This window comes from Hermetia illucens, chromosome 1 (genome assembly GCF_905115235.1).
Source record: "Hermetia illucens chromosome 1, iHerIll2.2.curated.20191125, whole genome shotgun sequence".
Classification (NCBI taxonomy): Eukaryota; Metazoa; Arthropoda; class Insecta; order Diptera; family Stratiomyidae; genus Hermetia; species Hermetia illucens.
This window is the reverse complement of record NC_051849.1, coordinates 195,944,727-195,960,675: the sequence shown is the minus strand read 5'-3', so window position 1 is coordinate 195,960,675 and position 15,949 is coordinate 195,944,727. Positions and strand designations below refer to the sequence as shown.

At 43.7% G+C, this 15,949-nt stretch overlaps 1 protein-coding gene across 3 annotated transcripts in view; it reads left to right on the top strand.

The window, feature by feature from the left end:
* Positions 1-15,949, top strand: part of LOC119646135 (transcription factor hamlet) — a 182,529-nt gene that overhangs the window by 21,215 nt on the left and 145,365 nt on the right. For 2 of the 3 annotated variants that reach the window (XM_038046492.1, XM_038046491.1), the window contains exon 1: positions 4,681-5,135. The exons of the other annotated variant lie outside the window; for it this stretch is intronic. The gene's annotated coding sequence lies outside the window, so the exon portion shown is untranslated. Of the gene's footprint in view, positions 1-4,680; positions 5,136-15,949 lie in introns of those variants that run through there. 3 annotated transcript variants of the gene reach the window in all.

The following is a 15,949-nucleotide window of genomic DNA, read 5'->3' as shown; positions in this document are numbered from 1 at the left end:
TCTTAGTACGTAGCACGTAATATATGCATATATTATGTGAGAATATCCACTTTTGGGTGATATTGACATTCATAGTCTTGAATTTGCAAAGAAGCAACAACTTTGACGTATAATAACTTTGTTAGTAATAGTACGATTTCCACCAAACTTGGTGAGATGCTCTATGTTATTCCCTATATAGTTGCGTTCGTGGTGCTAGCATGAACTTACGGGTGGGGTTTTGCAGCCTGATTTTTTTCAGATTTTTCGGTTGAGTAGTTTCAGAGAATGCCCCCCTTAAAGGAATGATCACTTTGAACCCCCCGCACTCCCCACCTTTCCAACAAATGTCAAAACTAAGACCCGTTTCGAAAAGTACTAACCGAGACCTTTAATTGGATACCCCACATGATTATATTTGATGAAAAAAAAATGTACACCCCCTATTTGCACGTATGGGGACCCCCCTTAAATTCATCGTAAAAGGATGTAACTCACTGTATGCGCGAGCGTTCACAGTTCCTACCTTTCCATCAAATTTGGTGTTAATCGCTGTAACCATCTCTGAGAAAAATGCGTGTGACAGACAGACAGACAGACAGTAAACCGATTTTTACACAAAACCTTAAAAAGGACGTATTCTAGACAGAATAGTGCTGTTATTTGTGGAGAATACAGTTTCGGAAATGCTGATAGTTTTAGAAACCCAGGAAGTAAACTATTCAACCACGTAAGTGAAGTTGATCAAACAAACAGAACAATTTTGTAGGAGAATAAAATGGAAACGCATACATACGAAAGCAAAGCTTTGAGTATACAAAAGAATGACGAAGGACGAAGACTTCTGGGAAAATACCAAAATCGCGCGCAAATCCTGTTACCGAAGACAGAGCATCACTGTTCGGATTTCGAAATTGTATGAATTGATGAACGATATCCTGAATGCCAAGGCCGAAAATGGACTGTAAAGCCACGATGACGACAAGATCATCAACCGGGATTCTCAACGGGGATTCTCAACGGGGATTGTCTTGAATCTTAAAGTTTTTTCAGTTTATTTAAACTAGATTGACATCCTAGTACAGAAGAATCCCTCATCATCATCATCAACGGCGCAACAACCGGTATCCGGTCCAGGCCTGCCTTAATAAAGAACTCCAGACATCTCGGTTTTGCGCCGAGGTCCACCAATTCGATATCCCTTAAAGCTGTCTGGCGTCCTGACATACGCCATCGTTCCATCTCAGGCAGGTTCTGCCTGGTCTTCTTTCTAGCTCAGTGTTAGCTTGTTGACCGAACACTAACGGACTAAATTATCAAGGTTTGACTGTAAGAGAGCATAGACCAGCGAGAACGAAACAGAGGCAAACAATTTAAGGTCATCTGCCTAAAGCAAATACGGGCAGGTGAGGATGGAGGCGAGGTCATTGGTAAAAAACAGGAAGAGTAGCAACGAAGTATAGCGCCTTGGGGAACACCAGAGGAAGGAGAGAAGGAACGAGATGAGTAACCATGAAAAGAAACTTTGCAGGAACGGTATGAGTTATGAGGAGGAAAGCCAGGAGATGACTGATGGAGGGAAGTCTAGTAATGAAAGTTTAGAGAGGAGAATGTTATGATCATCGGTATCAAAGGCTTTGGAGAAATCGGTATAAATAGTATGTACCTCCTGTCGTGAATAGTATTTGGCAACAAAGTTGGTAAAGATCAGAAGGTTTGAAACCGTAGATCTATGTTTCACGAAACCATGCTGCTCTTTGACAATAAGGTGACCAAAGTGCGCGGTGAACCAGTTTATTTTTCCAGGATTTTGGAGCAAGAGGAGAGAGGGAAATGGGGGGTAGTTCGCAGCAAGAGAAGGGTCTCCGCTCTTGAGGATAGGGATGATAAGGGCCTCTTTCCAGAGACGGGGAAAGTAGCATTCATCGAGACTTTTGTTGTAGATTATACTCAAGGGGAGGGAAATGTGTTTTCTACAGTTAAGGAGGAAGAGGTTAGGAAGCGCATCGGGGCTAGGTCCGACATTGAGGTCAAGATTACAAATGAGGAACTCAACCAAGGAAGGCGTAAGGAGAGGAATGGCTAGAGATTTGGAGGAGTCTGCGGTTATGAGAGATGTAGAGGCTCGAGGAAGAAGATACTGAGGAGAAGTAGGTGCAGAAAAGGTCGCAGGATTGTTGTGGGGAGTTAGCAGTGGAGTCAGCGAAACTGATAGAAGAAGGGAGAGATTGAGTGGGATTAGAAGAATTGCGAGCGTGAGACCAAAAGGGTTTTAAGTTACCGCGGGCAAGGGCGGCTTCCACGCTCAATAAGTATCTTCTACGCACTTTTCTGTCCATTGACTTCCCAGTAGAGCGTATAGCCTTAAAGTGAGCAAGGTCGGCGTAATTCTTAGAAGCCCGAAACTGTATGTTTCAGGCGAATGTTAATAAGAATTTTCGTTGTGAATCAAGTTGGGTACGAACGTAGGCAGGGAGGAGGGGACATAACAGGAGAGGAGATCGGACAGGATATTGCAAAAGGTATTTAGAGCTTAATCACACGATGAGTTGATTAATATATGTACCCAGTTGAAAGACGCTAAAACTGAGTTCAGACCGTCAAAATTGGCTTTGTGGAAGTTAAATTTAGTGGATTTACGCTTGATTTTGGGTTTTGAATGAGGGGACTCCGCTTCAAATTCAACCGCGGGGTGGTGAGCGTCAGTTTTGACATACGGGGATATGCAAGGAAATAAAGTGAGGTGGCGCTCGGGGAGGTTGGAAAGGAGGAGATCGCGAGTGCGGCCCAAGGAGTTTTTGGTGGTATTGAAATTCAAGGCAGAGCAAGTGTTCATAAAGGAAGAAACTGGAAGGGAAGAACGGGAGAGGTTGTTGGAAGGAATTGGAAGGCTACAATTATTAGGCCAGTAGAGCATGGGAAGGTTAAAATCTCCGCAAAGGAAGAAAGAGAGGGAAGGGAATCTGACGGTAAGGAGTTCAGACAAACTGTCAAACAATTCTTCATACAGATGAGAAGGGCTAGCAGAGGGGACATATACACAAGCTACAGTCGGTGTTGTTGTCTTTTGTCAGTTTAACGCAGGATAATAGAAAGTAAATCAACTTTGCTCTTTATATACTAAAGAATATTGTCCGTGGAAGTTGTGAAGGCTAGCCTCGAGATAAAGAGCTGTTTAGGTGGGAACGCCACTTTTAGCTTGGCAGCGGCGGGAAGTGGAGCTTCGTTGGCGGCAGGAACGATGTCAAAAAATGGTGTGGCTGTGTTCCGATTCGTGACTTGCTGAGGAGGCTGCGGATATTATCCCGCTGTAGGCACGATGGACCGGGACAGGATCGGAGGCTCGGTGGACCGTAACTCGTCGCATAGGGGCCGCTGGATCAGGGGTATAGAGCCAGTGGAAGCAACGCTGATTTAGGAAGGCATTGCAGACGAAATCAACACAGATAAAGAGGGCTGGGGCATTGACTCCTGAGATGATGTTGAAGCTGTTAGGCAGTGGGACTTGATACTAGATACAAGAATTAGTCGATTTGGTGTGATCCCTCCGGTGGATTTTATGATTTATCATTTTGACGAGGAACAACGAAAAAAAGTTTTCCCCATTGGCCCGTTCTGCCATCAAGTGGATGACGGACTCCCTCAATTCCTAAACAAAATGAAGTCCAAATTTTACGCTACTTTTGATCCTACTTTATCTACTTTGAATTTGAGAATGCTTTCGTTCAAGTAAGAGTGATATTCAAGAGAAACCAGTAGTTACTCTGGGAGATTTATTGATAGGCCATGACTTTTTTTTTAAAAAATCTAAAACGATGGCGAGCAACATGACATTGCATTATTTTTCAGTTATATGCCTAAGCAATAAAAAATTTGTCTGATAACAACTTGATCTTCAATTTTTCTTACAAATTCATTGGGATTTTTGAGATATCATAGTTTCTATAATACAAGGGGGAGGGGGAGGGGGGGAGGATCCTTGCTTGTGAGTTTTTGAGAGTATACATTTTTTCAATGATAGGATTTCATGGAGTCAGGTTCCTATATCCTTCGTCTTCGTGCAATCACCCCTTATTTTCGGTGATCAATGATCAGCCAATTGTCATAGCGCTCTATTTTCACTGTTAATTCGTAACGATCTTCTGAAGCAGCTTTATGGTGCTCCAAAAACAAGTGTTTGTATAATCAAAATCAGCTTCAAAATTCCGACAATGTGGTTAAATCTTACTTTGATAGCGGAGCAATATCATAATTGAGAGAAAATTCGTTAAACCACACCAGCAGGCAGTAGGATTGAAAACAGGAAATCGGTTTAGTAAATTCGAACGTTTCTTTCTTATCACACCTCTAAAAGTCGTTAAACCTCATTCACTCCGATATGGGAAATCTAGGATTAGAATCTCCCGCAACCATTGGCAGCTGAAATCTAAAGAGAAAATATCTTATTCACATACCTCAAATCTTGAAAACGTCCAGCGGATACAAGAAACGTTTCAAGAGATTTTTTGATTCCAGTACAATAGCTAAAATCGCTTTCCACATACAATGTTTATCAAGAATAATAAAATTAAGGCAAAACTGAGCATATACATTCCATCTAAAATTCGTGAGCAGTGTTTTTATCAAATGTCACTTTTCCTGAAAAAAGTTTATAAATTATATCGCTCAAAAATTTTTATTAGTGTCCAAGACATTGCGAAGAACGGATGCCTTCGTGCGGACCATTAAATTCGCCTGAATATCTACAATTACGGTTATTGTAGTTATTAAAATTAACAATATCTACAGCAAAGTTTAGGTTGAATAAACAATTTGCCAATAAATCGAGCAGTGTTGAAGTAATGACAAGTTTGTCTCTGGTGCGATAATGTCACAGTTGTTGATGTCGGTTCGGCGATATCTTTGTTAATTCGCTCCAATTCCACTTTTTTTTCCAGCTTTGCTCCGATAAAACAATTCATCTTCATAAAAAAGTCAATCTCGTGGTGAAGAGTGTTTGATAACCAGAAAATATTTCAGTGAGCCTTCGTGCTAACATAGATACCCTGTTTGAATGTGGGTAGATATCAGTGCTAATACTCGTGGTCAAGTATCTTTGGAAATCTTGCTTATCGGATGGTAGAATACGAGATTTGACGGTTTGATAAGTTCGATTTGTAAGTATTTTTTGTCTTATCAAATTGATATAATTAATTGAAATTGATTAGAAATTAGTGGATAATATGATAATGTCGTTGCGTTAAAAGCATTTTGTAGGGGAATCGACATTTCGAATTGAATTGGAATTTATCTTTAAAGTAAGAGGATTTACGCCTCCCTATCCCACAAAAAAGGAGTATCTTAAACACCCAAATCATTTACTATATCCACATATGTCTCCTTATGGCTAATTGGGTTGGTCTTGAATCCATTCACGTTATATTGGGTTTAATTTTGCCTGTTAAGCTTGAGGCATTTACTTCCAGGACTCTTTGGCAATTTTCAGTTTAGCCCCGGAATAGGAATTTCTTTATGTTTGCTTTGACAGTTGCATCCCAACGCATTTAGTTGATAATATTCCTCAATTCGTTTTCGCAACTTTTGAAATTGTAGTTTGATAATAAATAAAATGAGATAACGTCATCAGTATTATTAAACTATTATAATTTGAGCTAAGTAAATTACGCTGAAAAATTTCCTTCTTTAGGCCTCTTATCAAGCTTCCACTGTCAAATTATTTTCTAGCAAGCTCCGAAGTCAATCAATCACTGCAAGATTTCCAAGCACAGAAAACTACACATCTAAAGTTACAAAATCCTTAACAGTATTACAAGGTGGTAGCACAAATCCACCCTTTTGGTCTGCTTGGAGAACAATCTGCATTGTCTAGTCCTTTTTGTAGACTTAGATGTAATTTTTGTCAACGAATTGCTGGGAGTGCGATCCCGGTCCAGGTCTGCAAGGGATTTATCTAAATTGACTGTTGTCACGAAGCATCATGGAAGTTATCTGGTACCATTGGATCCTTGGTCCTACCCCCCATCGCACCCAGTCCACTGAAATGCGCTTCAACTACCTCCAGGACTTCTCGGCAGTCCCGGGCTCCTCCTCTACAGTTTGGCGCCAGATGTTCTTGGGGATCGACTCGGTCCCTTGAGAGAGTGGGTTCCACTGCATGGCGTGGGCAGTAATGCAGTTATCATCATTGTCCTCAACGATGCAACAGCCAGTATCCGGTCTGGGACTACTGTAGTAAGGAACTCCAGACATTCCGGCGTCCTGGGGATCTGCAATATCTTCTTTTTCCATCATCGATATTTCCCTTATAGGCTTTCCGGGCTAGATCGTGTTTATCCATACGAATTATTACCTATTGAGCCGGATTTTATTCAGAACCAGACGGTATTGGTATCGCTTATAGACTTGGTCGTTATGTAAGTTACAGAATCGTCCATTCTCTTGTAGGCGGCCAAGAATTCTATGAAGTCTCCGCTTGACCCTATGGTGAGACGTTTCGAGCGGTACAGTTTTCTAAGCTGAAATAGGCTCTGTTGGCTGACAATAACCGTGCGCGGATTTCATTGTTGTGACTGCTATTGGTTGTGATTTTCGTTCCTAGATACATGAAATTGAACGAAAAAGTTGACGGATAATTTCGTTCAGGGCAGAGGCAACTCATCAGACGCTTCTTCACCTCTGCCCTGGGAGCAGCGTGACCGAAAGTAACTACAGATGGTAATTGCCCCATTTAAATATAATCCCAAACACGTAATGGGAACGAATTGTATTCAAGTGAAATCAGTCATAAGTGCAGACCTAAACCAGACCGAGGTTGGTGGTTCTCTATGGGATGGTGATTGCAGCGGCTTCCCAGGGGCGTCCACCCGGATGAGGACCTGGTTGCATGTCTCGAGAGCCTTGGGGATGTTGACCTACATTGTCGCGTGTTGGGACGGTGGACTCGGCCGCATCTTCGAAACCGCATCCTTAGCAGACGCTGCATTCCAGTCGCTTCACCCTATTTTGATGTCCAGAACAGGATCGGCGTATATTCTCCCCGTAAACCATCACCGCTGGACTGGCCGCGAACTCTTCTCGCTGGGCTGTACGGAGGCCGAAGAGGACGAAAGGCAAGTGCTGCGACCACGACGCGACCCATTAAAGCGGCCTTCAGCGTCCGGTGCCTATGTTCCAGCATGCCATTGGCCTGGGATGGTATGCAATAGTCCTATGTCGTTTAAAGTCAAGGAACTTTCCTAACTCCACGAAAAGAGCAGATTCGAATTGCATTCCCTGATCCATGATGATGACGGTTGGAACACCAAAGCGCGTAATCCGCTCTCGAGGTCTGTCAGGTCTGTCAATGATTTTGAGGCAATACTTGAATCCGTGCGAATCTCTCAAAGGGCCGAGATGGATGGTGTCAAAGCGCTTCATTGACCTAGGGAACACACCTACTTCCTTTCGAACGTGCTTGTTGATTTTGCACTTCTGGCACCCGATGCACTGTCTGGCCAAAGAGTTTACATCCTTTTTCATTGACAGCCAGCAATATTTTTCAGTGACAACTGGTTCGTCGTCTTGATGTCTGGGTGCACAAGATCGTGAATCGCGTGGAATACTTCCCCGCATCTGGTTGAGGAAATTCCAGCAGTGTTGTATAGTAGTGTTTGATTGTTTCAAACGTATGGACGGCCTTAGCAAGCCGCGCAACCTCGCGGGATCCTTTAGACAGGTACAGGTTCGTTTGATGATAAGCGGCCCTGGGCAAGAAATGGCGATAGAAATTTAACATGCCCAAAAACCTTCGCAGATCCTTTACCGTGGTTGGTAGTGGAAAACTCTGTTTGGGCCAGGTTCTATACCGTCAGGGGTTACTAAGTGGCCGAAAAAGAGTTCGAAAGGTATGCAAATATCCGTTTCGGAATGTCTTCGAGAGCTACAGGGATTTAGTGGTACGCCTTGTCTAGATCCAAGGTCGTCAAAACACAGCAGTTCATGGATACGTGGTACGGGATATCGGTCTGGAACTGTCTGAGTATTCAAATGCCTGTAATCTCCGCATGGTTGCCATTCGGCCTTTGGCTTAGGAACCAAATGAAGAGGAGAGGATCAACAACTATGCAGATACCATGTTTCATCAAATGTTCAAACTCCCTCTTCGCAACAGCAAGCTTCTGGAATGAAAGAGGACGCACCTTTGAGAAGACTGGAGAGCCCTTGGTATTGATATGGTGTTGCACATCGTGCTTCACCGGCTTATAGAAACTATTTTCCGCAAAACTTTTGGATGAGTGCAATATGCCCATTCTATCGAAAATCAGATTTCCCTCTTTGTCTCGGCAGGATGCGCATTGAGATGTATAAGACTTCATCCTGGTATCTTGTCGGTAAAACTTCCGCGCCTGGTGCGGTTGCCTCCTGTACTTCTCGAGTTGGCAGATTTGTTGTTTCTTCCAGGTTTCCTTTTCCTGTCTGTGAAGTCGTTTCTCCACTCGACTCTATGCGTCATTCTTCTATTCCGTTGCTAGCTTACATTCATCGTTGAATCCGTCCGATTTTTTTTGCGACTGGGGCCAGGTATGTTTGCGGCGGTACCAAGGATAACGAAGATCATTTGTTGATGCTTCACCAGTTGCCGTTATTGAGGCATCTATTTCCCCTTTAAAGGTGTTACGGAGGACTCTGTTATTGATGGCTTCAGTGTTAATTCTCACCTGATTATCTGAGAGGATTCGGGGTGGTCTTGTCATTTGAGCTAGGAACACCATGCCAACGAGATGGTGATCCGAGTGTACATTGGCCCCCCTATATGTTCTGACATTCATCAAGGCTCAGAGGTGGTGACGTTCGTTTGGTCCTATCTGGAGAGGCCCATGAATATTTGTGGACCACTTTCCGCGCAAACTTGAGACTTGAAACAACCAGTTCATGCGACAGTGTTGGTTGGATTATGCGTTGTCATTGGTAGTTTTGTGTAAGCTACGGCAGCCAACGTATCGTCTGCATACGTGCTTCGTTCTTACTTTGCTGCTAGAATGTCCAAGTATGATTTTGATAATTGGGGCTACTGCCTCGTAGAAGGTATCATTTTCTGAATCTGCAGTTTACCCTGCAATGAAAAACGTTACTGAGGCTTAACATATATGATACAATATTTCGAAATTCGCCTCGGCCGTTCCCTTACGTTTTCAAAGCCGATAATTGTCGGTTTAATTTTTCGGCTGACGAAGAAACCTACTACTAGCACATGGTTTACCGCGTGGCCACCATAGTGTATGTTGTAGTGTTGGAATAGAATATAGGCTAGTTACTGGACAACATTCGATCTGTCCAGGGAATGTACGTTCCATGAGAAAATGCTCAAATCATTTATCCATTGTTGTTGCCGGGTTTGTCGTTGTGTTCTGAATCCAGTCTGCGGCTCCTTCCGGGGATTCCAAACTTTGGTTTTACATGTAGGGTTGTCAATCCTACCCAACCACCAACCACGAACCTGGACGTTTAGCTGGTACAATTTTTTCTGCTTCTAGGCGCGGGAGACTTGCCTTTATTCTTCTGCGTCTGCAGTTTTTACAGGTTGTCCACAAAGTTTTCGCACAAATATTAATGTGACAATTAAAAAGCAATTAGCAGACAAACCAAAACAGCAGGTACAACATGTGATATCCCAATGGAAAGGTCAGAGTCCTAACTATAAAATGCATGGTAAATTATCCTTGAAGGATCAGTGTTGTGAAGGATATTCAAGGATAAACATGGAATTCGACAAAGTACATTTTCGTCATTGCATTTTGTATGAGTTTCAAATGGGGACGAAGGTGCCGAAGGCGATTGAAAATTTGTCGAAGGTATTCGGTGAAGGAAAGGTAAAGCGCAGGACAGTTTACGATTGGTTCGAAAAATTCTACAGCGGAGACCTGACACTTGAAGATGAACCTCGCTCAGGAAGACCCTATACGATTGACGACGATATCCTGCGCAACAAACTGGAAGCGAATCCTTTTCTTTCGACACGTGTGCTTGCAGAGGATCTCGGTGTATCAAAATCAGGAGTAGCAGTAGCCATTACGCGTCTTGGATATGTTTTGAAGAGCACAAAGTGGGTACCGCACGAACTGACTGAGCGAAATCTGGCCGATAGAGTGAGAATTTGCTCCGCTAACCTTTTACGGAACGAAAACGACCCTTTTTTGAATCGATTGGTAACTGGCGATGAGAAATGGATTGTGTACGAAAACGTAGCGAAGAAACGAGCCTACACTCATCGAGATCAACCGGGTCCATCGGTAGCAAAGCCGTCTATTCATCAGCAGAAGCGAATGCTCAGTATATGGTGGGACGTTCGTGGCCCCATACACTACGAGCTTTTGGGACCAAACGAGACCATTACCGCCGATAAGTACTGCGAGCAGCTCGACAGATTAAACACCCAGCTACGTTCGAAACGACCAGCATTGGTCAACAGGCGAAATATTGTCTTTCATCATGATAACGCCCGGCCGCATACATCTTTAATTACTCAGCGAAAATTGAGTGAGCTTGGCTGGGAAGTTTTGAGTCATCCTGCGTATAGTCCCGACCTTGCTCCTTCTGATTACCATTTGTTCAGGTCCCTCCAACATTTTCTGGATGGTAAAAAAATGACTTCTGAAGCTGACCTCCAAAGTGCACTTCGCACGTACTTTGAGGGGAAGGGGGAAGAGTTTTATAGAGGGGGGATTTTGAAGTTGCCCGATAGATGGAGGGAAGTCGTATCTAATGGAGGCAATTATATATTAGATTAAATAATTAAAGGTTTTTATAAACTTATCTGCTGAATTCTGTCTTTGATTTGTGCGAAAACTTTGTGGACAACCGATATTAAGAAAGAACTCCCGGCGATCACCACGTAGAGATGGGGTAGTGTTTGCTAATCGAGCTGTTGATTTTGGTTGAGCAGGCGTTTCTCAGATGTTATACTCTATTGTGGGTGCCAATTCGCTCTGGCACCTATACTACCCTTTGACCGCCTCTTCTTAATGTGATCTTGCCACGCTTCTTAGATATACAAAATTTATGGACGCCTTCGATAGTCTGCCACCTTAATACAAATACGAAGAGTGGGATGATCTGTCCAACAAAGAATCATGGTTTTGTTTGTGTTTATCTTCAGCCCCACTCTATTTGCTTCTCTCTCCAAACCCAAAGCTATTTGATCAAGGTACATGACCCGGCGAGTGAGCAAACAGATGCCATCAACATAGGTGATATGTTTAAGGATTGTTCATTGAACTGTTGGTGATACCACGAACAAGAACTAATTCCATCGGTGACAAGATGCAGCTCTGGCGGATTCCACTTTCGACCTCAAGTTTCTCTGATGTAGCACGTGATATTTTGCACCATCGTATGTCGCTCTGATATTAGCTACCAGTTTCTCAGAAATGCCTCTCTCGCATAGAGTACCCCAGATACATCCCTTATCGACGCTGTCGAAAGCGTTCTCGATGAAGAACAGTTGGGGCAAAGAACTAAATTCCGCGCACTGTTCCAAAATGACCTGCTCAATGTTGATGAAGTCATTACAGGAGGATCTTGTACGGAATCCAGCCTGCTCTCTGTTGATAAATTTTTGAAGAGTTCCAGGATTATTATAGCCATTATTTTTGCGACAGTAGGGAGCCAACAGTTACCCCCCTCCCCACCCAATTATCACTCTTAAAATGGGTATTTTTCTTTGGAATCTTAACGTTAATCTTCTTATTCGAATCTGTGGAGGCATCTCAGATTCCCAATGCAAAAAAGGCTAGTGCAGCGATGAATAAATCGTCTGGAGTGCATTGGTGGTCGAGGTGAATACTCTTCTGTTTGGAGGAGCCGTCCGTTCTCAACTGATACCTGGACTAGCCACAAGGATCCACAAGGATGAATAATCGATCGTTAATTTCTCTTATAGGAGCATTGAAAGGTTTGCGATCACATGCAAATTCCTCCAGAATGCGATGGACACCACTGAAATTTTTATCACCCGCTTCTTGGACCAGCCCAATAACAAATTCCATGTTTGTCACGGCGCACACTATTTTGAATTTCACGGGATTTTACACGGTACTAGAACTCAAACGTGCTACGCTCGTCATCGCTCACAGCGGTCAACAGAGCCTCCGCTTCCGGAGTCATCCAGATCTTCTGTTCTGATGTTAGGTATCATCCGCGCTAAGGGTATCGCGCTAGCATATGTTGGTATTTGCCGCTTTCTCACAGGCATAGTCCAGGTGTCCTTTGAAATTTGGTCTTCGCGTTACTCATCAAAGTCAAGTATTTGATAACCGGCTTTAAAGTGATGTTGTGGTCACCGACACGAACAAGAATCGTATTCCTTTTCGTACGAGTGGTAATTAAGACCGCCTTCTTCTTTTGTTCCGCAAGGTCAAGCTGAACCATCTCCACCACGCCTTTATGGCGCTAATGCAATGCCACGCCAAGCCCTTACGGCGCTAGTGGTTTCATTAGCGTACGCTTCATCGTTTTTAGGTTGTTTCGCGACGACAGCCATGGCTAGATCATCCGGGAACCGATTATTATGGCCTCCTTTAGCACGGGAAGGACAAGGACTCTAGTGTACATTTCATGTTAGAAGACCCAACACTAAGCCCTGTGGTATTCCTGCTGCGACGGTTTACCGCTTAGGTCTCCCGTTCCGTATCGTACTAAAGCCTTCTTTACGAGAGGTAACTTTCGAGGACCTTAGTCAAACAACCAGGGACACCCGTTTTAGCTAATGAGCTTTTTATTCACTCCCAACCAGTTGAATTGAAAGTATTTTTGATGTCCAACGCTACAACGACACAGCATTTATTAGCCGACATCACAACCACCTTCAAAATCACTTCTACGTTGTCGATCGTAGTCTTGGGTGAGTGGTCTTTTCGAAATCCAAATTGTCGCTCCGATAGGCTATCCTTACCTTATGATAGGGAGGAATCTATTGTAGATGACCCTTTAGAGCTCTTTCCTACCGTGTCGATTAGGAAAATTGGGCGATATGATGAAGGATGTCCCGGTTGCTTATTACGTTTCGGATGAAAACTAGTTTTTGCCTCTTCCACTCAGCGGGGGAAACACCTCCTAGCATGCATGTTTCAAATACGTTGATAAACCTGCGGGGTCTGGGCTTAACAGCGAGGTTAAGGGCTCTATGGGGAACAGTATCAAAAACGGGAACTTTATTTTCACTGATTCTCCGGAAAACTTCCGCAAATTCTTCTTTAGTTACCGAAAGTATGGTGTAGTCGTCCAATGCTTGTTTATGTTTTTTGCGCTCCAACTTATTCGAAGGGAAGAGCGCCATCATCATATCGAGCAGAAGATGCGGTCAGGTCAGGTGTGGTGTTTTCCCTCTTATCTTCTTCATAACCTTCTTTTAAGCTGTTCACCAGGGGCTTTGATCTGCAACCGCGTAAAGTTCTTTGCAGTGCTTGGTGGTCCGTATAGGTTGCTTAAGCCTACCTCAAAGGTTCGCATATACTTCTGGTATCTCATAGAAGTCGTCTTTTAGATCGTTGGCAAGTCCTTCTAGTTCGGAAACATGCGGCCTGCCTGTTTCCACGATTTCATTGTTCCACAAATATTTTGACCGTCTATTGGTGGGGATTTGCCTTCTCGCCATTTCAGCATATCATGCTTTCATTATGCGTTTCATCATCTGTGCTACCTTTTCTGAGGCAATTTCATCGGAACCATGGCCTCCGAGTAGCATCTCTGTGAATGCATCCCCTTTAAAGGTTTTCATGGATCAGCCATGATTTCTAACTCCCCGGGAATGCACCTAGTTGTGTACGTGAAAATTACCTGGTGGCCGCTATGAGATAGTGCTCACTGACGAACCAGAACATCTTCCTCGCCAGCGCGGTACTCACATATGTCAAATCGACCATTGAGCCCGAGCCTGTCTTTCGAAATGTGGATAAATTTCCGGTGCTTGCAAGCACAAAGTTGAGCTCCGCTAAATCGTCGAGCAGAATACGGCCCCTGGTGCTCGTAATTCGACTGCATCAATGCACAGCCCACGGATTTAAATCACCGGCTATGGTTTTGTGGTTTCGACTGCCTGCATCCGATATTAGCATAACCAAGCATTTCCTAGAATTTTGCTATCGTCGAGCTTGGTGGATCATAGCAGATCTATATATAGCTTCCAGCTATTTTTCTTCTGACGAATCCAATTTCTAGAGACTCCATCACTTCTTGGATGGTTTCACTTCCATATGCCTATATTGGCGCCTTGCCGGTTACATCTGTAGCTCAGTCACCATTCTTATTGTTTCGATAATACTCGCTGATTATGGCCATCTCAGCTCCCTTCTCAGAAATTGTCTGTGAGAGTACGTTTAGCGTTGCCTCGCTATGATACAAATCAACCTCATTTTTTCATTACATCCAAGGGTCTAATGAATACCTGGCATCTGCTATACCTGGGACCTTGGTTCTTTTGCAAACTATGCAATCATGGTCAGCTTTGCACTCCCATATGGCCTTCCACTCCACATTTTCTGCATCTTTTTGACCTATCGAAATCACCTGTGCTTTTCGCGGCTATATGGTCAAATTCGAGGCTTTGGTATTTTTACTTTGCTAGCCGCTAGCAGTTTTAACGCTGCTTCATCTGGCATGCCTATAATTGCCGTTTCCGTGCTTCCATATGCCTTCCTGAATCCTCTAATTACGGACTCGTGCAAACCGAGTGGTCCGAATTGTTTTCCTACGGCTTCGCGGGTAGCGACTTCATCGATGTCTTTACATTGTTTCACGATCTCCTGCTTTTTAGCCCGTACTTACACCTCTTTCCTTAAGGACTTCTCCACCTTGCCGAGGAATTTTTTTTGGAAACTTCTGATCCGGCTGACGCTTTCCCGAGAATATCGGCGTATGTCATATCTCCGTTTTTAGAGATGATGATCCAATCGAGCCATCATTTTCTTTTTTATGTCGGGTTCTTCTTTCCGCCAACCTTGGTCCATGCTTCCCCGGTTTACATTTGGGGCTTTACTTCCCTTGGGGTCATTGAAATCGGCGCCGTTGTTTTCACGGTTTTGATTACTTTGTTGCCTTTCCTTTTTCCTGTGAGAGGCCTTTTTGCCTTTTCGTGTCCTGCAAGGATCTAAAAGAATCGTTCGCTCTCTCTCTCTCTCTGCCCCTCTTTTCAAGTTTACCACTCTATTCATTTTGAGGGGAACGTCATTTGTGTTGCCTGATTGATACCTGCTTCTTCGAGGCATTTTTATCGTCCTTGGCACTGATGTACAGAACACGAGTGGCTCTGACTATGCTTTTGATGACCTGGTGCACATTGTGTTCGTCTTTTGTGAATTCAGGCAACTCTATTTATTATTTTCCATCCGAGTAGGGGGAACGACTACTATTCTGCATTCAGACACTGTTTGCTTCTTCCCCTGTGTACTTCCGTATTTATTAGTTTTCCGGAAACTTCCTTGATTTGCACCTTCCAGCCTTGTTGAGTTCGGGGAAGATAGCACGATATTCTAGATTCTCCTAAATGGATCAGGCACTAGTCCCACCTCCTGACCAGGTGTAGTTATTTCACTGTGAACTGACGAATGACTGTGAACCAACTGTGAACTATCTTTTTGCGCATTCAGAACAGGTGTTCTCGGGAGTGCTGTACTCCTTTTAAACACTTTTTTTTTTAGACTACTTGCAGTACTAGATGCAAAAGTGGCCAAGTAATCCATCACCCAGGCACAGGTTTGTCCACTTCCCACGGCTGACAGTACTAGGGGTTTCGAGTCCCTGCACCCTAACTTTCGTTGTCCTTTCTTCCTCCATATTGGTTTCTTGTTTTGGGTGTCCTTTCCACAGCCATTTTTGTCCATGGGTGTTTTTCTGTCATCTACCCGACCTGCGCATATTGTGCCTATTTCCTTTAGGTCGGTTGTCAAAAATGCTGTTTTATTCAGACTTAGGGGTAGATTAGAGGCGATCATCCCAC